Below are 24,586 nucleotides of genomic sequence, written 5' to 3' on the forward strand. Positions count from 1 at the left end.
ACATTATTTGACGTAGAGCTTTAAAATTTGGCAGAACCGCTTGTATTGTTTCTATGATGGTTGGTATTGAAAATGATATATATCGGTCCACGTTTTCGTATAGCCCCAAACAACGGTACCTTCCGATATTCAATATTTTGATGATTTTTGCTACATTTTTCCAAAAATTTGTCCACGTTTTCGTATAGTCCCCACATAGTGGTATCTCCCGATATTCGGTATTTTGATGATTTTTGCCACATTTTTCCAACGAATTTGCCCAAAAATTGCTATTTGTAGTTCCCAATGGATTCTAGCTCTGATGGCGGAACATGGTATATATGGGTCCACATTTTGGTGTAACCCCCATACAACGGCACCTTCTGATATTCGGTGTTTTTGATGATTTTTACCACATTTTTCCCCGAATTTGTCTAAACATTGGGATTTGTAAGACATACTTGGTTCTAGCTTCGGTGCCGAAACATTATATATATAGGTCCACGTTTTTGTATGTTCCCATATAACGGTACCTCCCGATATTAGGTATTTTGATGATTTTTGCCACTTTTTTCCAAGGGATTTGTCTAAAAATTGGGATTTGTAAGTCATATATATTTTCGTTTTCCTATAGCGCACATGTAACGATACCCACCGCTATTCGGAATTTTGATAATCCTAGTCACATTTATCCACTAAATTGTTTCAAATTTGGTATTGTGGTGTGCGCCTTTAAAAGGGGTAACCCTGAAAATAATTGATAGCTAGAAGAAGAAGAAGAACAATTACTAAAAAACAGCTGATTATTCCAATTACTTAAATGTCAATATTAGGGAATAATGTAAAAAGAAAATGGAAAAATTAAGCGAGGAAAATGGCAGCCAGAATTTCCTGGCAAAAATTGTAAGAAAAATCGGTCCTTTTTGATTTACCTGCGAAGAAGATTGGATGTGTGGCTCCCTGTAACCAGCGAAGAAAAAAGTCGACAAAGTTTTTGGTGATGAACCACTTGTTAAGAAGTGAATTCAATGTTTTTATTTGTTTGAAACATATATACAAACAACACGAAATACAAACTTTTTTTTTACAAAATTGGAAGCCTTAAAATAATTAAGCAAAAGTTAACGACAAAAGGCGAAAAGTTGAAATAAAACTTAAAACAAAACGAATAATTTTCACAAAAATTGAAAATTAAAAGACAAATTGAACTTACTTAAATTTAAAACAAAATTTCGAAACAATTTAACAAAATTGAAAAGAAAAACCACAACAATTAACTAAAAATCTAAACCAAGAAAATAAATCTTAAACCTAGAAATTCCTGAAGAATTGGAGCCTACAAGCCACACCATCGCCCATCCAATCCACCGAGGGAGGCGCAGAGTTTACGCCATTGCTGTTCCAGCGTGGCTTGGTATCATTCCCAATCGACATTTAATACATGAAACTCCGGACAGACAGACAGACGACTAAGCAACATAATTAAATTCCGCGGTTTTTCTGAAAAGAAGAAATAAATTAGAAGGGTGAACAAACGAGTTAATAGTAAATTTTTTTTCTTACTTTGTGTTGGTATGCAGGTACGCGACATTGAACTGAGCTCAATTCAAGGTTAGGTTACCCGGCATTGGTTAGATTGTCGATTTAATGTGGTATCGACCTACATTCCTTTGTTCGTCCTCAGCTGGAATTGAAAGCAAAAAAAAAAATATTATTTACATTCTGACCGAGGAATATAATTAAAAAGCTGAAACACGAACTTATTCGTACATACTTACGTTTTGGGAAAAAGCCTTAGTCACAAGCTGCCGTCAAGGTTCTACACTCTGGGTGCCCGCCGTTAAGCCCTAAAAGTACAAAAAGAAAAGATTACTTTCGAAAATTGATTTTTATTGGCAATTCTTTGTTTTTTTCTGAAATTTTTATATTATAATTCGCTGTAAATTGTTAGATTTTGATTCAAATTACGATGGAATGAATTGTTTTTTTTGCCAAATATGTAATATAGTTTTAATAAATATGTACTGGATTAAACCTGAAAAGATAAAAATGTCTTCGGCTTAATGCCCTATTAAAAAGGTGGTGGGGATGGGATAAAATGTGGTAAGTCAAGGGTCAGATCTGGGACGTCCAGTATGAGTAGACGTCATGGCGAGAGGTGTTCTCGGAGGGAGGGCTATCTCCTGGCTGGTCAGCCGCCAGGAGCACTGTTTCTGTGAAAAAACTAAGGTTATTTTGGGATTTGGTTGCAGTTAGGTGAACGTTTTCTTCTTTTTAAATTTTTTGTTGACATGTTTCAGGCTTCTTTTTACCCCCTTTTTTAATTTAGTTTGAAGTCCGGTATGATTTTTTTGTTTTGTTCAACCGAAAAGATCTGCAAGTGGCAAGAACCAACCCCCAATCCGACGAGCCATAGCCGCGCTAAACGCCAGCATACCGGCAACGCCACTTAATGATCAACACAGCGATTTCATTTCGTTTTTCTAGATCACGGTTGTTACAAAATGGCGCCCAGAACGTGGGGCCTGAGACATGTTAGTTTTTAATAGTTTTTAGTCGTAGTGTATAAATGTGTTTACCATGAATCTTTAATGAGTCCCGTCTAGGTATAATTAAGAATCCTGACGCGTTGCTTCATCGAAGACTCGGGTAAACATCATTTATATTTGGAAAAATATGATTTTTAGTTTTTTCTAGTGGCTTAGTCGTTCAAGTTTGATACTTCTAATTGCACTAGCATTTTAATAAAATTTCATATTTTAGTAAAGTTTAAATTTCAGATGGCTTAAAGTTATAAAGTTGAAAGAATTCGTCTGGTTTAACAGTTCTCATTTGTGGAGACCCGTCTAAGCAGCCGATTAGAAGGCAGGTGACGCGCTGCTACGCAAATATGAACTGTTATTCTCAAACGAATTTGTTGATTTGGGTTTTTTTTTAGATTTTAGTTTCTGTCTATATTTAATTTCAGTACCCGGAATTTGGTAGCTGATCTCAGACTTACCTAGAGTTTCCATTCGGTCCTGCGACAATTTTGGCTTCCGACCATTGGTCGTATTGTCATGGAACCTCTTTAGGGATGTCTGAGTAAGCCGCCTATTCCATATTCCATTTTTCTCCGTTCATTTTTACTTCATTTAAATCCCACAGTTTTGCCAGTGTAACTCACCAAATCCCTGCAAAAAAGTGAAACATATTAAAAATTGATACAGAAACAGTTTATTTGACCTTGACTTACCACTATTTTGACCAGAAATCCACCACCTAACATTATTTGATTTTTTCCAGTTCTTTTTTAAACATCAAATTATTCTGCCGGATAATAGAATTTGTATGCCGTACAGAATAACCTGTAAAAGTGAAAAGTGTGAATTAATTGTGAAAGAACTGAATTACATTGAATTGATTTTTTTAGTTTACTTACCACAATTGTTTTTATTATTTTATTTTTTTTTTCTTTAATTCAAACCACCGTGTGGTTTAATTTCGAGCAAATCTTTTGGCATATTTCATTTTGATTTTTTCGCTTTTTCGAGTTTTTGTTTGCTAAGTTTGTTAGATCAAGTAGCAATATGCCTCTTACTAGAGCTGCGAGTGCAGGTTTGGCAGGTAGACCGATATTAGGGCAAAATGGGGTGGTAACCACTTCCGAAGCTACAGCCGTAAGCAGTGTTGTTACCGCGGTTCACATCGCTCCTTCTAACGCACAACAGGTTACAACTGCCGCGCATAGTGGTCCCATTGCTTCTCATATTTCACATTTAGCACATGGGGACGTCCCAGCTCAACGTATTTCAACATCAATGTCCAATTCATATGCGCCGCCACCAGTTCCATTAAGCATGCAAGAGGCCGCTAACTCGTTTAACACGTCTTTTTGGTCACATGGAAGCGTGGCCTCACCAAACTATAGTGTTTTGACCGGGTTGCAGAATAGACCAGTTGTTCCGCCGGCAGATCCAGCAGTCAGCGCAGGCGTCAGGGAAATTATTAATCCTGCCATCGCCCTGTCCCAATTGCAATACCGTCAACAGGAAGAAGAAAGATTGAGAGTGCTGATACCTAGAATTGCTGAAGCGACCAAGCGTTCGTTGTTGGGGGATAATGACGCCACTAATCAGTTATTTTCACAAGCCGGTTTGGCGATGCCAGCAGCGGCAGCACATGCACCAGCCCGCACATCCTTGGAGTCAGTCATTCTGTCTTCACATGCATTGGCGTCAGGCTTAACGTCTCAGCAGCCTAATTTAGCAAGGGGTTACACACTACCATATCCGGAGCGAGTAAATCCACCACCGATTCACGATCCTAGACCGTTGTCACTTGGACCTGTTAACCAACCGCCACCAGGGTTCACATCGAGTGGTGCACCAGCACAACCACCAACCAGCTTATCGGTACCACCACCAGTCACCGGAGTCCAAACCCACACAATACTGCCGGCCGAGAGGTTGCCTAATATCTACAGCAGAGGCATGCGGACAGAGCCACACGAGACACATACCAGTCCACATCCAAGCAGTATCGTCTCAGAGATCTCCGGGCGTTTTAATTTGGCGAAATGGGGAGTATCTTTTGATGGTACCGACAAAACCATGAGCGTCCAAGAATTCATCTTCAGAGTGGGTGAACTTAAAAAAGATTACAATTGCCCAGATGAAGTATTGATCACCAAATTTCATCAACTTTTGGAAAAACCAGCTCTCGATTGGTATTGGAACCACCGGAAATTGGTCCAGTTTCGCACATGGAAGGAGTTAGAAAGTGCTTTGTTGGCGCAATACCAAAGATTTGAAAATGAATTCCAACTTCAGATGCAGATTTTAAATCGGCGTCAACTACCACACGAGAATTTTGAAGAATTTTATAATGATGTACTGCGGCTAAGGACACAGCAAAAGTCACCATACAGGGAGCACGAGATAGTGGAAATAATGAGAGGCAACCTTAAGCCGTCTTTAGCCCAAATGATCTTCTCGGCTCAGATAAATAGCTTGGGTGATTTTTATAGGCAAGTGAAGAAAGCCGAAAATCTTTTATGGACCCAAAGGCAGCAACGCTACAACACACCACAGAAAGTGCACGAGCTCGATTGGCAGATCGAAGAGGAACCCCGAGGTGAAATTGAAGTTGATGCCGTGACCATGACATCCAAATATAAATGTTGGAACTGCGGTGTTATGGGTCATAGCTGGATGGAGTGCCGAGAGCCTCGAAAGATTTTCTGCTATAGGTGTGGCCAAGAAGGTGTTACCGTCCCCGATTGTCCGAAGTGTCAGGGAAACCGGCACAGGAACCCACCTCAGTCTGGGCAGGTGAGGTCAACCCCAGTTTAAGCCCAGAGCAGAGTAGTAGTAGTTCCAGTATTAAAGTTTCTATTTTGAAGAATGTAGAACAAGAAAGTAGAAAGTCAGAAGTAAAACCGAGATTGAGAGAGTTGAAACCACTACATATCAGAGTAAGAGAATATTGCGAGGCGAGAGAAAGAATTTTTGGTCAAGTTTCCAATAAAGTTAAGAAGGCTAGAGAGCGTTATAAGAGGAGAAGACGCATTCGTCAGGAAATAGCCTCGGCTACCATATTTGAAGGGGAAGATAATCGTTTATATACCAAACTGCATATCAATGGTGAAGAAATAGAGGGATTGCTAGATAGCGGAGCCTCCGTTTCCTGTCTGGGGAAAAATTGCCTTAGCTTTGTGGAGAGAGCGGGATTGGAAATTAAGCATTTCCATACTTTTATTAAAACAGCTGATGGAAGCCCACATAAAATAGTTGGCAGGGTGACAACTAATGTCAAATTTAGAAAGCAGGAGCATTCTATCATATTCTATCTTGTTCCTTCTCTGAGTCGTGAGTTGTTTCTGGGGGTAGACTTCATGAAACGTTTCCAAATGTTTGCTCAGGTGGACGGTTTGTCACTCCAGGAAGTGAGTCTCTGTGGTGAGCCTGAGATCAGTGATGTTAACAGCCATTCTTTGTCCGAGGAGCAACGAGTTCGTTTGCAAATAGTGAAGGACAAATTTCCTTGCTTTACCAAGTATGGCTTGGGAAAGACTACAGCTGAGGTCCATTCAATCGACACCCGCGATGCAACCCCGGTGAAAGATAGGCATTATCCCGTTTCCCCGGCTGTGCAGAAACTTATGTATGCGGAATTGGATAGGATGATAGAGCTAGGTGTGATTGAAGAGAGCGAGAGTCCATGGAGTCATCCGGTTACTCTAGTCCGAAGGGGCGAAAAGAACCGTTTGTGCCTGGACGCTCGCAAACTCAATGCACTGACGGTCAAGGACGCCTATCCATTGCCGCATATAGAAGGTTTGCTCAGTCGGCTGGGGGATACCTATTTCATTTCTAGTGTCGACCTGAAGGATGCGTTCTGGCAAATTCCACTGGATCCTTCAAGTAGAGAGAAAACTGCATTCACAGTGCCTGGACGACCGCTTTACCATTTTACCGTCATGCCCTTTGGTCTGTGCAATGCAGCCCAAAGGTTATGCCGTTTAATGGATAAAGTGATCCCTGGCGCACTACGTGATAGAGTTTTCGTCTACTTGGATGATCTTTTGGTTGTTTCGCCAGACTTCGACACTCACCTGGGATTGCTAGAGCAGGTGGCAGGTTGTTTGGCTAAAGCAGGACTCACAATAAATGTAACCAAGTCGAAGTTCTGCTTCAAAGAGCTTAGATACTTGGGTTACATTGTTGGAGGTGGCAAACTTAAAACTGATCCGGCAAAGGTGGAAACAATAGTGAAGTTTACATACCCGAAAACAGCAAAGCAGGTGAGGAGTTTCATGGGTACGGCAGGGTGGTATCGAAGGTTCATTGCCGACTTTGCCACCATTGCGGCTCCCATCTTCGAGACCCTGAAGAAAGGAAAACGATTCACGTTCACAGAGGAGGCCAAGGTTGCATTTGACAAATTGAAACAAGCCCTTGTAAGTAGTCCTGTCCTGACACACCCAGACTTTAACAGACACTTCTATGTTCAAAGCGATGCCTCAGACTTGGGAATAGGGGCAGTATTATTTCAGAGAGACGATGAGGGTGGAGAACATCCCATTGCTTATTTTTCACAAAAACTGACTTCTGCTCAGAAAAATTACTCGGTGACTGAGAGGGAGTGTTTGGCAGTAGTGATGGCCATTAAAAAATTCAGGCCATATATAGAATTGATGCCTTTCACAGTTATAACGGACCATAGCAGTTTAAAATGGCTCATGTCACATCGAGATCTGAGCGGAAGGTTAGCTAGATGGAGCCTACAGTTGCAGGCATATTGTTTTGAAATAGAGCACCGTAAAGGAACCCAGAATATAGTACCTGATACTTTATCAAGATATGATATGGAGGAGATTTCGCTAGATGTGAAGGCCTTAATCGATCTCGATTCCTTAGCTTTTAAAGCAGACGATTATTTAGCCTTAATAGAAACCATCAAAAATAATTCTTCACAACTTCCCGATCTAAAAGTGATTGATGGTTTGGTATGTAAACGAACTCAATTCTACGACGGAATTCCCCTTAATGAAGATTTCGCCTGGAAGTTATGGGTACCCAGCGAAATGACCCAGCAAATAATTGAAAAAGCACACTGTCCACCACAAGTTTCTCATGGAGGTTTCCACAAAACTCTTCGTAGGGTGAAAGAGTACTTTTTCTGGCCAAATATGAATACTCAAGTTAGAAATTTTGTACAAAATTGTGATATCTGTAAAGAGACAAAACCAGCCAATTCGACTCTTCGTCCATCTATGGGAGCCGAGACTATTACAGAAAGACCCTTTCAAAGAATTTATGTAGACTTCTTAGGTCCTTATCCCAGAACCAAAACGGGAAACAGTTTTATTTTCATTGTGGTAGACCACCTTTCGAAATACGTTTTGCTAAAAGCCATGGCCAAAGCAAATTCAAGAAATGTAGTTAAGTTTTTAATTAGTGAAGTATTTCATAAATTTGGAACCCCAGAAGTTATTGTGTCAGATAATGGGAAACAATTTATTAGCAAAGAATTTTCAGATATGATTAAACTTTTTGGTATAAACCACACCAAAACTGCTTTTCACTCTCCGCAAGCAAATGCCTCGGAGCGGGTAAATCAATCTATTTTATCAGCGATTCGGGCATATCTGGGAGAAGATCACCGAGAATGGGATCAAAATTTATCAGAAATAGAATGTTCTCTGCGATCTTCTGTCCATAGTTCCATCGGAACTACCCCTTATTTTGCGCTCTTTGGAGTCAATATGATAAATCATGCTAGTCTTTATAAATTAGCCAGGAAGCTTAAACTTCTTAATGACCCCGAGACGACACTCATTCCAAACTCGGTAAAACAGAATCTTATTCGAGAAAAGATAAGAAATAGTCTGCACCAGGCATACTTGAGAAATGAAAAATCTTATAATCTTAGAAGTCGTCAGGTCAAGTTCATCCCAGGGCAAGAAGTTTTCCGAAGAAGTTTCAGGCAAAGTGATTTTAAAAATAATTATAATGCTAAACTTGATAAAAAATTTTTCAAGTGTCGCATTGTTAAGCCAGTTGGGAAATGCCTTTACGAAGTAGAAGATCTTAAAGGGCATCCCATTGGCATTTTTCACGCTAAAGATTTGAAGCAATAAATGCTTTAGTTTTGATGAATTAAATTCTTCTAATTATTTTTTTTTTTGTTCTCTTTGCATATATATAGTGAACGAAGTCTAAAGCATATATATGAGGATAGAATTTTTTTTTTTTGTTCAGTTAATTTAAGTGGAATTTTAAAATGAAGCGGAGATCTCAAAATGAAATACTAATCCGCAATCCGCATATGTAAAATTTAACTCTTAATTCTATCTTAACTTAACTTAAAGCTAACTTAAGTTCAAATTTTTCCAATACTCACCTGAATTTTCAAAGAGTTCCGGAAGATCCAATTGAATTTAGTTGAAGTAGTACCTGAATTAAAAAAAAAAAAAAGTACAAATTTTATTACAATTATTTAAGATATAATGTTAAGAGGACTAACCTGAATTTCTACTTACGAAATGTCCTTTTAGTATTCCCGAATTTTTAACAAGCTGTAGGACAGCTTTTCCTTCCTGAGTGGTGTGTAGTTGTGTGAATGGGTAAGGGTTGAACCCAATTTCTCCAGTTTTTGAGCCATAAAGGAAAAGAAAAAAAATATGAATTAGTGAAATATCATTATGTAGGATTATTGGCGAAATAGAAAAATACGAATAAAAATGAACAACTTAAAAATAAAATTAAATTTGAAATGTCCATCTCAAGCCATACTTACAAATTTTTTTTTTAGCTAAATTTTGGTTATAAATTATGAAATTTATGTTTATAAAAAATTGAGTTCTCATAATTTTTCTCATTTTCCAGAGCAAAATTACAAAAACTACGAAATAGAATTAAAACTACAACTTACGTTCATTTCTGAAGCGCCGACTGTAGTCCCACCACAAGTCTCGGCTAGAATATTTGGTAAAGTTCGGAACCCTGTTTTTTTCCATCCGAACAGGAGTCCAATCTTCTAGACTCTAACAGCAGATGTCAGAATTGTGAAGTCAGAGTACGAATGAAAGCACTCTGGGTTTACCGACTCTAGTTGATGTCTGCGCATCCGGAGCAGTCACCTGGTGACTGTCTTTGACCATTAGTGCAATTCCCCTTTCGCGGTGAAGCAGTAGCCGTTCGCTCTTTGGCACGGGCCAGGGAACTGTTGTACACGAGGTCGCAGATCCGTCCTTCACCCGACTTACGACACTAGAGTCTGGAAGCCAGAAGACAAAAAGAACAAATACACCTAAGTGCATTTGCAAACCATCGTATCCGACATTCTGACAAAAGCTGAAGGTCTAGTCGATGGTACACCTGTTGGAGAAAAAAGGAGAACAGGATTACTCGAACTTACCATCAAATATAATTTCCTGGTTTCACAGGAGAGGCAGATTAAGTCGCCTGTAGGTAATAAATGTCTGGAAAGATAAAAAAGGAAGTATTAATATTTTTCTTATTAAATTATTAGCGTTTCTATTTTTTTTTACTTACCTTTTTGTGAATGCAATATCCAATTTGAGTAACTTCTCTAGATGTCTTTTGATTATTGAGACCATGGAAAATTTTTTCATGTAACCATAGGAGGCCACTCGCCTAGACACCAGCAGCAGTGGTCAGAAAGAATCCGTTGGATTACGAACGGAAGCATCCCAGATTTACCGACTCTAACAATATGTCTACGATTCCTGAGCAGTCACGTTGTGACTGTCCTTGACCATTTGTGCACTCTTCCTTTATATTCCCATACGCAACTATGGCACAAGGCAGAAGAGTGTTGTACACAAGGTCGCAGAGCTGTCAGTCATCGATTTACGACGTTAGAGTCTGGAAGCGGGAAGACACGATCAAACACATCTAAATGCATTTGAAATAATATCGTATCCAACAATCTGACCAAAGTGTGGACCTAGTTGAGGGTACCCCTACAGAAAAAGAAAATATCTGGTCTCAATCTTACCTTTCGTTTAATCCAAACGTAGGCAGTCGCCAATCTGAAAAGATAAGAACAGAAAGAGAAAGTATTAGTTATCTGTGAAAAAGAGGAAACTTTAAGTTAAAATCAAAATATAATTTAGAACGAATAGAGTAAAAATTTACTTTTAGACAATCACACCGAATATGTCCGTCCGATTTATATAACTTTCTTTATTTTATCTTTTATAATTTTCGTTTGTTAATTAAATTTAATTTTTTGTATTAAAATTCAGAATATTTCACATAATTTTCCACTTGAAATTTACCGAAACCAAATTTTGCAAATTTTAAAAAAAATTTTCATTTTTAATAAACTCACAATAGTATTTCAATTTCATTCACTTTTATTTTTCATTCATTTAGACACTGATTTGCACAGTTCTTAATTAACTGATAACTTTTTAATTTTTATTTTCAATTGAATTTTCCATCATTAAAAATAAACTATTATGTCCGTCCGATCACTGAAACACTAGATTATTTTTCCACTTATTTGCCAGATTCCAGTTTTAATATCTTCAATTTCATTAATGTTCCATAAAGTATTTTATAAAATTTAATGAAGATTTTTCACTAGTAGTTCCACTTTGTTTTCCCTTTTATTCATTTGGGTTTAATTTTTTTTATTTTCATTAGGCACAGTATCACCTTATTTGCACTTTTGTTTTGATTCCACAATTTCTTCCTTTATTTTAAATTTCACTATTTTCCTCCATAATTATTTATTGTTCCGTACTTTGAGTTTATTTTTTTCATTTCGCTCTCTTTCTTTTATTCTTTTTCTTCGAAATCATTGTAATAGATTTTCGAAGTTTAATATTTCCGCCAAAGTCACATTTTTTCTTAATGAGTGCATTTTTTCATTGTAAATGCAAATGCAACTTTTATTTACACACACACACACACACACACTGGAGGGAAATCATTCATTTTTTTTTTTGGTTAGAATATTTAAATATTTTTAGGAAATTAATTGAATTTGTTTTATTAAAACCACTCTTTTTATCATATTTCCTATTATTCTTTTAGTTTTCGTTATTAATTTCTCAGATTTCTCTGGATATTTTTTTTTCCATGCAATTATTTGCAAGTTACTATTCGCACATACACCCGCACTGTATGTTTATGATAGTAATTTTCAATCATTTCTTTGGCACTTTATTCACTTTTCACTTTAATTATACACGTTATTTTCACTCACCCGGCATTCACATTTATTTTATTATAATTAATTTATAATACACTATAATTTTTTTTTCACTCTACTTACCCAAATTTTATCATTTCTGCAGCTCCAAAATTTTCCGTCCGTCCGTGCTCCAATCCGCCAAAAAAAATTACAATAGACGCGTACTCCGATTGTTTTCATTCATAAACGTCACTACTATCGATAGTCACTACTATCGGTAGTCAACTTACATCAGACTAAACGATAACGCGTGGCGTACGACGTAAACATTATACCATGTTCCTACGGGCTAATGGAGCTTAATATTGTAATAAATAAATCAGACCAAAATTAAATTTTAGTTTGGAAAATCAGAGTTAGGGATGCCAGACTGCGATTATTAGGGATGCCAAACACCGATTTTTTGTAAATACCATATCAAACCATTGATTTTTTTTTGCATTTTTAAACCAAAGGTCGCACTTTTTTTCCCCCTATCCTTCGATAAGGATATCAGCAGGATAGTCGGCTTTGTGGTGTGCGCCTTTAAAAGGGGTAACCCTGAAAATAATTGATAGCTAGAAGAAGAAGAAGAACAATTACTAAAAAACAGCTGATTATTCCAATTACTTAAATGTCAATATTAGGGAATAATGTAAAAAGAAAATGGAAAAATTAAGCGAGGAAAATGGCAGCCAGAATTTCCTGGCAAAAATTGTAAGAAAAATCGGTCCTTTTTGATTTACCTGCGAAGAAGATTGGATGTGTGGCTCCCTGTAACCAGCGAAGAAAAAAGTCGACAAAGTTTTTGGTGATGAACCACTTGTTAAGAAGTGAATTCAATGTTTTTATTTGTTTGAAACATATATACAAACAACACGAAATACAAACTTTTTTTTTACAAAATTGGAAGCCTTAAAATAATTAAGCAAAAGTTAACGACAAAAGGCGAAAAGTTGAAATAAAACTTAAAACAAAACGAATAATTTTCACAAAAATTGAAAATTAAAAGACAAATTGAACTTACTTAAATTTAAAACAAAATTTCGAAACAATTTAACAAAATTGAAAAGAAAAACCACAACAATTAACTAAAAATCTAAACCAAGAAAATAAATCTTAAACCTAGAAATTCCTGAAGAATTGGAGCCTACAAGCCACACCATCGCCCATCCAATCCACCGAGGGAGGCGCAGAGTTTACGCCATTGCTGTTCCAGCGTGGCTTGGTATCATTCCCAATCGACATTTAATACATGAAACTCCGGACAGACAGACAGACGACTAAGCAACATAATTAAATTCCGCGGTTTTTCTGAAAAGAAGAAATAAATTAGAAGGGTGAACAAACGAGTTAATAGTAAATTTTTTTTCTTACTTTGTGTTGGTATGCAGGTACGCGACATTGAACTGAGCTCAATTCAAGGTTAGGTTACCCGGCATTGGTTAGATTGTCGATTTAATGTGGTATCGACCTACATTCCTTTGTTCGTCCTCAGCTGGAATTGAAAGCAAAAAAAAAAAATATTATTTACATTCTGACCGAGGAATATAATTAAAAAGCTGAAACACGAACTTATTCGTACATACTTACGTTTTGGGAAAAAGCCTTAGTCACAAGCTGCCGTCAAGGTTCTACACTCTGGGTGCCCGCCGTTAAGCCCTAAAAGTACAAAAAGAAAAGATTACTTTCGAAAATTGATTTTTATTGGCAATTCTTTGTTTTTTTCTGAAATTTTTATATTATAATTCGCTGTAAATTGTTAGATTTTGATTCAAATTACGATGGAATGAATTGTTTTTTTTGCCAAATATGTAATATAGTTTTAATAAATATGTACTGGATTAAACCTGAAAAGATAAAAATGTCTTCGGCTTAAAGCCCTATTAAAAAGGTGGTGGGGATGGGATAAAATGTGGTAAGTCAAGGGTCAGATCTGGGACGTCCAGTATGAGTAGACGTCATGGCGAGAGGTGTTCTCGGAGGGAGGGCTATCTCCTGGCTGGTCAGCCGCCAGGAGCACTGTTTCTGTGAAAAAAACTAAGGTTATTTTGGGATTTGGTTGCAGTTAGGTGAACGTTTTCTTCTTTTTAAATTTTTTGTTGACATGTTTCAGGCTTCTTTTTACCCCCTTTTTTAATTTAGTTTGAAGTCCGGTATGATTTTTTTGTTTTGTTCAACCGAAAAGATCTGCAAGTGGCAAGAACCAACCCCCAATCCGACGAGCCATAGCCGCGCTAAACGCCAGCATACCGGCAACGCCACTTAATGATCAACACAGCGATTTCATTTCGTTTTTCTAGATCACGGTTGTTACAGTATTTAAGAAGATTTGTTAGATGGCAATCCTTGTAGTATAAAATTACCCATATAGATTCTCCATGCAAAATCGAATGGAAAAGAAAAACACCATTCCAAATATGTTAATCAAAATGTTCAACATTCAGCTGACAATTTAAGAAATACTATTATCCTCATATTGGGTGCCATTTTCATTTTAGTTGTCTTTGCGGTTAAGTTAAACGTCCTCTTTTTGTGGATGTATCATCATTTGCTCATTTTTGCTTCAAACGTTAAAAAATTACTGCTTCTGTTATTTACGTTGGACGCCATTATAATTATTTATTTATTTCAAAGTTATTTAAAATAGGTTTATTAATACTTTTTCATGCATTCTGTGTTCGTAAGTTTTTAAATTTTTGATTAACATCAAAAAACAAAACGTCGAAAAACTCATTTAAATTTGTGTTTTTCATTCATTCAAACATTCCTTTGGAGTCTTTTTTATTCAATTAAATCCCATCTTTTATTTAATTTCTTTGAAAAATAATCCAAAAGAAAGTGAGGAATCGAAACTTCCTTCACATTACAATTTAGGCCCCGGCGAGATTCGAACTCACGATCTCCTGTTTACTATACAGGCGCTTTAACCAACTAAGCCACGGCGCCATGTTTGCCGTTGCCCACACACAGCGTAGCCATGCAGTAGCAAACCAGCCAAACACACACAGCCATCACTCATTCTTTAGAACGTTTATCTTTCGTAGACGTGTCGGAAAACTTTCTTTAGACGAAACGAGCGGAAGCATAGTGAACACGAGCTATAAATAGCAGACACATAGATCTCATACATGTTGCGAGTTTGGTTGGAACGAACGCACAGCCACACAAACACTTAATTGTTGATATTTTTAGAAAATAAAAAAATATGTTAAACATAAAAATGTTTGGCAATATGATAAGATTTTCGTTTGTTGTTGTTTGACAAACTTGATTGTGGCATAGAACATGGAACTAGATCCCGCTAGAAAAAGCCAACGATTGAAGTGTATTGGCTTATCTTTTCTTCGAACAAAAAGAAATGATAGACAACTTTTTTTATATTTAGCCTTTATTTAGCAGGGAATTTATTTGCAAATGACTGGTTGAAAGCATTTGCCCTGTCCCACCTAACACTCACTCACTCTCCCTGTTTCACACACATGTGTGCACTCTCTTTTTAATATCTCAATTGTTGTTGCTGTTTTAATTTACCCAAGAGTTGTTCCTGTTGTTCTTGTTTTGTTGGGCCCGAGTGTAAGCCTTTTTCTCTTGCACTTATTCGCATGCCAGCCATGCCAAGGTCGGTCATTGACCTTTATTTATAGGTTGCTCTCGTTCATACGTTCGTTCGCTCGCACACAATCGCAACACGGACTGCATTTTTGTGTGACGTCATAACGCAATTTTGACTTTGTTTTGCCATATTATTTTATTTTATTGTTTTTTACATGTCTCTTTATTGTTTTGTGTAGCTGTTATAAGATTCCTTGTTGGCTTTTGTTTTGCTTTGCATTTCGTTGCATCAATCGGCTGACTGGCTGGGTTTAATTGTTGTTGATGTTGTTAACTTCTCTTCGTTGTCTTGCTGACGATGCTCTGTCGCCGCCGTCGCTGCTTTCCTGAAACTGCATTACATTATGCTTTCTTTCAGAGAATGGCGACAGAGCGCAACAGTTGTTTGACAGAGAGAGTGTGAGAGAGTCAAGTACCCAGCTCTGTTTACATATTTGTGTGCAACTTTACAATAGATCAGAGAGATTCTCTTTGAAATAACATCTTAATTGTGGAATCAATGACGGAAAACGAAAATTTTGTTCCTATAAAGGAATCTTAAATCGCAATCTTAAAGGATGAGGCTACAATTTAATAGAACTTAAAACGAGATATAGCAAAGTGGTCAAATTCAACTTTTTGGTATAAAATATATTTATATTTTATTACTTATAAGCTCCATACTATCGGCGTCTCAACAAAAAATTGTCAAATTTATTGAAAAAGTCCAAAGACTTTCCGAAATTTGACACGGGGATGTAAAACAAGGCTGCTTCACTATTGTTTACATTATATCTCAAAGATCTGCAAAATTTTCTTTGAGGTGGTACAAATGTGTATACACTTACACTAAATACACTTACCTGGAACTGATCCTAACCCCTTAAACTTCCGAATTATCCAAGACTATAGCCCTGAGAATCCTCAAAGAAATTAGGGAATTTCAATAGGGGTAATTTTGAATTACCCGGGTTTTCGTTCACTTTTAAAGTGATTGCTTTTTCCAAACTTATAACTTAACAGAAAATTTGATTATATATAATAAAATGGCTGAGCTCAGAGACCTCTACTCTGGAATACTTGATCTCATAGGAATCAACTGTCGAATAGATGGCATCAGCGGCCTCTATTGTAAAGTAGCTGACCATAGAGGCCTCTACTACAAGCCTAGAATACCTGGCCTCATAGGCATCAACTGTAGAGAAGCTGACTTCTGATACCTTTTTGTCGAGTAGCTGACATCAGAGATCACTACTGTAGAGTAGCTAGCCTCAAAAGCCTTTACTGTAGAGTAGCTGTCCTCCAATGTGTAGTAGCTGGCCTCAGAGACAACTACTCTAGAATAACTGGCCTCATAGGCATCAACTGTAGAGTATCTGGCCTCATAGGCTACTCTATTTTAGAATAGCTTACCTTAGGCACCTCCATAGAAAAGTAAATAGCCCCAGAGGTCTTTACTGTATAGTAGCTAGCATCAAAAGCGCTTACTGTAGAGTAGCTGTGCTAGGGCATCAGAGACTTATACTCTAGAATACCTCATAAGATTCAACTGTAGAATAGCTGATCTCAGCGACCTCTATTGTGGAGTAGCTGACCTCAGAGGTCAGAGTAGCTAGCCTCAATCGTCCTCTATTTTGGAGATGTTGACCACGTAGGCCTCTACCAATGCACTGCTGGCATTACATTAATATATGTGTTGCCAAGACAGTGTCGTATTGTCAAAACTATTTCATTTCGAACCAATATACCCCTCTAACGATATTCTCACTAATGAAATGGGAAAAATCCTAAAGGCTTTCTAAATAATGTACTTTTCCGATTGTTTCAAATATTTACATTTTAGGGATAGTCTTACAGTAGGGTACCACCAGGGTAGTATTGTGACGACCATGTATCTTGTGGCTAGTGATCATGTAGTTCATTCTTCGTTATTTATTCCGCTGGGCATTCCCTTCTTTCTTTCTTCCCATTGTCTTCACGCTTAGAATACCCAAAAAAACGAACGCCAGACAATAAAGATTTGGCGGTATTTTTTGGTGTTTATTGTTCAGAAAATTTCGTCCGTCTTGGTGCTTTTTTCAATTAGGCAAAAGATTTATTGTATTTCAAGCAGATGTTTATTGAAATGATGTTGGTGCAGGGGATGATAGAATAAAGAAATGGTCAGTTTATTAAAAAAAAAAATCACGAAAATCTTAACTGGTTGGGGAACAGTAGGGCGAAAAGAGGTAAATAAATTGTGACTTTTATAATGATATATTCGATATATATTAACTGATGAAGCTGAATATCTTCAGTCCTTCTTTCTCCAGGTACCATAAAAATGCATCCTCAACCACAAACTTGTCAATTCTTTCCTGACCGGCCGTATCATAGTTAACTTTGTTTTACAACTCTTGGGAGTTGGATTCTGCTTAAATATTTAAAAATTTAATATTTGTCCTCTCAGCCCGATGTTGTTCAAGGTGGCCTTTTTTCTCTGGCTCAGATAAAGTCTACATGCCCTTTAAAGTGAAATCTATTTTTTTACAGTAATATGACCCCTAGATATTTTCTTTCACGTAATGCGGCTTCAGTCCCTGAAGGTGTTAAAACCAAATCCAATGTTAATAGTTGTCCTGATGATGTAATCAGCTTATATAATTCTATTGTTTTATTATATTAATTATTTAAGACTTTGTCTTATTGGGCTTTTCTTAGGTCTGCGTTTTGCTGATTGAAAATAAAAATTATTTGTTTTATTTTTTATCCGATTTTTTTTTGGGACTTTTCAACTTCTTCACCAATTTTATTAAATCTGTTAACGAAAACAGAAAAGGTATACTATTTAATGTCACGACTCGAATATTACATGGACTTATAGGCAACGTTTGTATCAATGCTCTGCTGGCCCCAAAAATTGGTCTATTCCCCAATTGCTTTACTTTATCGATCATAGATAGAAGTCAGACTGTTGACTGACTTTTTTTTTGCAAAGATCAATGAACTGCTTGCCTGCATGCCTGCATTGTATCAATCACCTCAACAACACACGTATGAAGGTACTCGACACGCCATAAGGTGCAAATAGTATGCACTGTTGCCGAGAGTGAGAGTGGCGCGGTCATTCGTTTAATTTTAGGGGTATGATTTGATCCGATTTACTGTGTGTGCTGTCGAATTCCAGCAATGGTGTCCATTGGTGTTTTTGATTGCACATTGCCATATCTTTGTCTCTCCCTCTCTGTCTCTCGGTTCTAATTGATAAATGTGTTCGTGCAGAGAACACTGTTAACTTTTGAATGTGCATGATTTCGATGTGTTGTTCTCGATCGAGAGAAATGCTTTGTGGGATTGTGGCGTAGTGCTTTTGTATTTCTCTATTAAATCTGTTTTGAGAGTTGCAAAGCTCAAGCGATACAAAGGTACAGTGACATGGTTTGGTTAAATGCTAGAGAACTAAAATTAATGTGAAGGAACTTGGAATTGAACTTGGCTTACGCTTATATGTGAGCTTATTTATGGGGTAATTAATCTATACATGTACATATTTTTTTAATAACATTATTGACAAACCATATGTGTGTTGTTCAGAAAAGTCTAAAAATCGTTTAACTTTATTTACGAAAAATTATGTTCTGTGAGAAATATGTTCCGTGCATTTCGCTCAACATAATCGACCTACTGAGCGGGCCTTTCGCAATTCCATTTGCCATTTTGAAACCCCGCATTCATTAGTAAAAAATTCGCAGTGAAGAAAATACGTTTTCCGTAACTAAGACTACATGAAATCCGTAGAGAGTCGATCTGTAGCCGTTCGCGGTAGCTCAGATTGACGTAGGCGGAAAGACTTGAATTAAAAGTGTACAACATACAGATTCTGCCACCCAAAATGTCCCATACGACAACGCTTCGCTCTCTAGGGTATTTATTGACCCAAGATATTCCGACATTTTCGAGTCGACATTTATACAGTAATTATGCCCATTTTTGGCTTTATGGATATGTAAACAAGCAAAATTGCCTCATTGGGGGCTAATAACAACCTGAAGAGATTCATAAGTTGTAATTTTTTTCAGAAAACAGGAACGATTTAGTATCGTTTGTTACCGTTATAGTTCCATAAACACCGATAATTTGACGTGTGAATTCAGAGCTCTTTATCTCGGCGAAATTTCTTAATAAGTTAATGGATTTATAAAGATAATAACTCTTTCACTTCCAGCCCAATCAAAGACGAGTCCCGCTATATAGTTTCGTTCTGACTAAATATGTGTCCTTTCACGCCAAAATATTTCGTTAATTCATTACAATTCCACTTACTACGCCCTAGCATCTATCTTGGAGAGATATCAAATCAAACTGAAATTTTGTGGGCAACAATAGCTAGTCAATTTTTTCAGTATTATAAACCTTTTCCTCTAGTCAGAATAAAGACGATATGAAGCGAAATTTTTTCTTAAGGCTGTCCTAAGGTATTTTGGTGGAATTTTTTGGGAATTATTTGTTTTCGTTTAATGTGAGTTCCAATAAAGGCCTATTCAAGAATTGTACAACGCCTGCAGTACCCACATTTTGTCAATTCGTCTGTCCTATATGGCTCTATTTAAATGAAGCCTTATAGTTTGGTTGTGCCTAAATTTTAGTTTCCTCACGCTGCTGCTTCAACCTCAACCTCCAGAAGCCTTAATGAGCACTTGTTAGTTAAAAAAGGTCCCTTTTTGTTTTGGCCACGATAAAATTGGTATGCCCCTTAAAGTTGAATTTATCTTTAAACCTGGTCCATATATAAGGTCGTATGGTAGCAGCTAATTTTTATTGCCCCTAAACATTTTCGCCAAGCATTTTTCGTCATTTAACTTAATTTCCCACATAATAATCTTTCAGTCGTTTCTCCACCTAGTACGACAGAGTGACCCTTCATCTTAATTCTTTACGTATCGTGAAATTTATGTAAAGCGTAAAATTTGGACTACATTTAAGACCACGCTATGTTATTTTATCCTTGCCTTCACTAGATCTCCGTGAATCGTCGTATTTTTACTCTGGCTTGAATAAAGTCGTTATATCCCTTTGAGTCAAAATTAATTTCCAATCGAATAAGACTCACAGGTATATTTTTCAGACCTTCATTTCCATGATACTTTAGAACCGGGCGGAAGGTGCGAGCATTTTTCGCTTCATCGTCATATTTTCTGTCATTATAATAGCAACATTATTTCTAGAGTAAGACCTCATCGAATTTTTGTCAGCCCTCGGTGAATTGGTTCGTCGTCTCTGATGTTTGTAAGATCCCATAGGGTAAATAACTTCTGTAAGACCACAAGATGATTATTCAGTCATGCTTTCAATGTATGAGCCATCAAGACGATGATATTTTGCAACTTAGACCACATTTAAGACCGCAATATAATATTCCAGCCGATCCTCCACTGTACGAGATATTGGATGTTATTTTTGAATTTTATCTTATTTGGATAGAAATAATGCGATGTGTAAAATCTTTACTTGGTGAGATCGGCCTATACCACATTGAATGGATTAATTCCACTCACGGTAGATTTTGGATATTTACTTTGTTCCTGCAAGAATTTAAAATTTTTGCAATTATTTTTCGACATCATAAAGGAAGCTCAAATAATTACTTATCTGAGCCACTGTAGTAGTAAATTATAGTCAAAACACCAACAAGTCTGGTGGCAATTTATTGTTGAGCTTTTCTTTGTTGATGGTAGTGATCTGCTCTTCATTATTTCGAGTGCGGGAGAAACAGACAATTAAAAGAGAGCACACACATGTGCTTTTCTGATAACGGTCGAGAGAAGATAGGTTTTACAATTTAAGAGATACGTACTCCTTTGGTTGGTTGGTTGGTGGAGTAGACTACCGCCCTTCTCCTCCCCCTGTAAGACTCTCTTTCAGTGAGATTGTTTCGTTTTTGTTAATTTTCTTGTTTTTGTTGTTGTGTTTGGTTTGGTTTTTTTTTTTTTTTTTTTTTTTTGGTTGGAATTCGTTTTGGGGGTATCTATCTATGGTCGGTTGGTTGGTTGGCTGGTCGTTGATGATGATTATGCGAAATGAATGTGTGGAAACCCGCATTTGGATTTAAATACTTTGACTGAAATGTGTGATGTGTGTGCGATTGTGGTGTTATTATTTTTGTTGTTGTCATAGTCGTAATGTATTTTCTGCTGTTGTATCTTTTACACACATTTAAGTTGCTATTGCTGTACACGATGATGATGTCGTCGTAGTTGCCGTCGTCGTCATTCGTTGTTGTTTTCACCGTGAAATGTGATAAGAATTTAATTCAATTCTTATACTTTTTCACCGTTTGTTGACAACAACGTAGCGTTGTTGTTTTTGTTGTTGTTACCGCTGCCTTCGTCGTCCACGTTCATCGCATTCGCTGTTGTTGTATTATTTTGTATTTGCTTGTTTTTTGGTTGTTTAGTTGAAATTTGGCCGCTGCTCTTTAACTTTTTTTCGGTGTTTCAGTAAAACACACACACTCGTTTAGACACACAACTGCATATGTGTGTTTTGTTTTATTGTCCGTTGATCGAGGCGCTTTTCATTTGCGGGCATACGACGACGAAGAGTTCACAGTTTTTTTGTTTTCTTGCCGTGTTTTTTACGGGCTTTTTATTATTATTTTTTGTTTCGTTATAACAAAAAAAAAATTAAGTGTTTTTGGTTTGTTTGCAATCGCGCAAAGCTGTGTAAGAGTTAGAAAGCACCTCTCTCCGTATCTGCCGAGTTGAAAAAACGTGTAAATGTAATACCTATTTCGGTTTTCGTCTGTGAATAGTAGAAAAAAGTTTAAAAAATATTGAAATAAAAATTAGAAATTGAAAAATAAAATTCAAAAAGTATCCAGCTAAATCTAATCTAAAAAATGTTTAAATTATTCTGCCAATCTATGTTTGTTGTTCCCCTCACAAAAAATCCAATAAATTCTTGTCAATCTTTTTAGTGCAATGCCAAGTTCCGTGTTCAGTTTTTTCTTAATTCATTCAACGAAGTGAAAGTGATCGAGCAAAAATCCAATAACAAAAAAAAAAAAAAAAATACCTACCTACCTAGCTTCAACAAAAATTCGTGTGTTTTTTCATGTGACGACGTAGTGAACACAAATAAATACAAAAAAATAATTTTGTTTATACCTATTTATATTAGGGTGGTCCAAAGAAAAAACCACAAAAATACAACAATTTGCATTTTTCATTTTTTTAATTAAATTGATTTTTTCACAAACCAAAAAAAGTTTGATACGTTCCAAACCAAACTGTGATATTTAGTTTAGAAATGTGAGTAGAAATGTTTGTATTGAAGATTTCTTATTAATATATTCGATGTCAAACCCCTTCTTATTCAAATGCTTAAATAAAAAGAAAATAAGAAACTATGAATCCAACAATTCTTGTCATTAAATCTGGAATGAGAACGTTCAAAACTTCCATCAAATTTTAAATTCTAAACAAGATTCACAAAAATCCTTCGCATTTTTTATTGTTGAAAGAATCAGGGGGTGAAACAATGGATTTTTATAAATATTCGTAAAATATAAAAATAATACTTGGGGCACGAAAAGCCCCCCTACATCCTCAATGTTGTTGGAGCAGTAACATAGTTCGTTGAGTAAAATGTGCTAATCATGATCTGTTTAAAAATTCCCATTTAAGAAATCAGGTACTCTGATTAGGCTGTAGCCAAAGATTCCTAGGAGTAAGTTTGGTAGGTTTGGCGGGGAGTGTTGTATGTGGACCTGTATCATATGCTGGATATACCTTTCGTAAATTTCTATTAGTTGGTCTAGGCAGCCGAGGTTTTGCAGCAATAATACATGGGGGATTGGATTCCTCCTGCTGACTTCTTAATTAAGAGACTACCTCTAATATCATTCTTGATATACAAGCTATCTCTTATATCGTAAGTCCTACTTTTTGTAGACAGCAAAGGTTCTGCAGCAAGAATACTTGGGGGATTGGATTCCTCCTGCTGAATTCTTAATTAAGAGACTATATCTAATATCGTTCTTGATATACAAATTATCTCTTATATCGTAGGACCTACTTTTTGTAGGCAGTCGAAGTTCTGCAGCTATAATGCATGGGGGAGTGAACTCATTTTAATGATTAACAAAATCAGTATGAATGCTATTCAAACCGGCTGACTTCTTTATGTAGAGACTATCTCTTATGTCCTTGGACCTTCATCTATAGATAATGCAGGTCCTTCTTTCCTTCAAATGCCCGAAAAATTAACGGTATTCCTTCGCAATTTCGCTTTAAGATGCGTCTTGTGATTTGCCCAAAACCAAAAAGAACAAGTAAAAAAAAGGTAAATTGGGCCGGGCCGAACTTTATATACCCTCCACCACTCGGAAGGATCTTGAAAATGAAAAAAAAAAAATCCATCGAAAAATACCGCTCAAACCTTTATTTGGAGGCTATACGAAGACGTGGATGCCATAGGCTACAGTGATGTTTCCGAACTTCAAATACAAAATTGGAAACAATTCCGGAGAATAATGTCGTTAATAGCATACCGAAACACCGAATAAAGGGAGGTACCGTTGTATGGGGACTATACTAACACGTGGACCTGCATAGACAATTTTCCATCATATGTTGTAGGACCCATTACGATATTCAAATATGGAATTTGACTCAATTTCGTTGAATAATGTCGCTAAAATCATCAAAATACCGAATATCGGAAGATACCGCTATATGGGGGCTATACCAAAATGTGGACCTACATGGCCCATTTTCAATACCAATATATACATTTGAGTAAATTTTTATCAATCTACTTCATTCCGTTCGGTGGCTAGAGTGATTTCCACCGACGGATAGACGGACGAACATCCCTAAATCGACATAGAATTTTATGCTGATCAAGAATATATACTTTGTGGAGTCTAAAATGTATATTTCGAGGTGTTACAAACGGAATGACAAACTTAACTTACCCCCCATACTATGGTGGAGGGTATAAAAATAATTTACATTTACTTATTTCCAACCGAACACTTTCCGCATTTGTGGATCGATCGGTTGCATTTGGGCCTTTTGCCAATCCTGCGCCCTGACCAACCATCAGACTGTGTATCATTGGACCTTATTTTACTTAAGCCAGTCAAAAAAGCGTTTTATGTATTCTTACATTACAGGAAAGTATAAGGAAATTATTTATGGAATTGTGGATAGCCAAACCGCAAATGGCTTCCCACCTTTATTTGACTTCTTGCCGTCATGCTTCTTAAACTTCCTTTAAACAAAAACTGATAATGAAATGTATAGTTTCACATTTTGTAGGAGATTTTATGTCCATTTAC

The 24,586-nt window shown here is 36.7% G+C and overlaps 1 protein-coding gene and 2 long non-coding RNA genes across 8 annotated transcripts in view; 1 reads left to right on the forward strand and 2 right to left on the reverse strand.

Moving 5' to 3' along the window:
• Positions 1-24,586, forward strand: part of LOC101893598 (homeotic protein female sterile) — a 284,910-nt gene that overhangs the window by 244,927 nt on the left and 15,397 nt on the right. The window lies entirely within an intron of this gene.
• LOC131806039 (uncharacterized) lies at positions 1,159-12,580 on the reverse strand. 4 transcript variants are annotated; one of them, XR_009343933.1, is made up of 9 exons: positions 11,773-12,580; positions 10,486-10,519; positions 8,989-9,842; positions 8,866-8,918; positions 3,215-3,326; positions 2,981-3,152; positions 1,758-1,826; positions 1,543-1,663; positions 1,159-1,479 (listed from the first exon to the last, which is right to left on the reverse strand). It is a non-coding gene; the product is annotated as an uncharacterized LOC131806039 (long non-coding RNA). The 4 variants fall into 4 exon arrangements; XR_009343934.1 differs by having other exon boundaries at positions 8,989-9,929; XR_009343935.1 differs by having other exon boundaries at positions 9,005-9,946; positions 10,020-10,519.
• LOC131806040 (uncharacterized) lies at positions 12,664-13,953 on the reverse strand. The gene is made up of 3 exons (XR_009343936.1): positions 13,264-13,953; positions 13,048-13,168; positions 12,664-12,984 (listed from the first exon to the last, which is right to left on the reverse strand). It is a non-coding gene; the product is annotated as an uncharacterized LOC131806040 (long non-coding RNA).

Source organism: Musca domestica, unplaced genomic scaffold, assembly GCF_030504385.1.
Source record: "Musca domestica strain aabys unplaced genomic scaffold, Musca_domestica.polishedcontigs.V.1.1 7, whole genome shotgun sequence".
NCBI classification, from domain to species: domain Eukaryota; kingdom Metazoa; phylum Arthropoda; class Insecta; order Diptera; family Muscidae; genus Musca; species Musca domestica.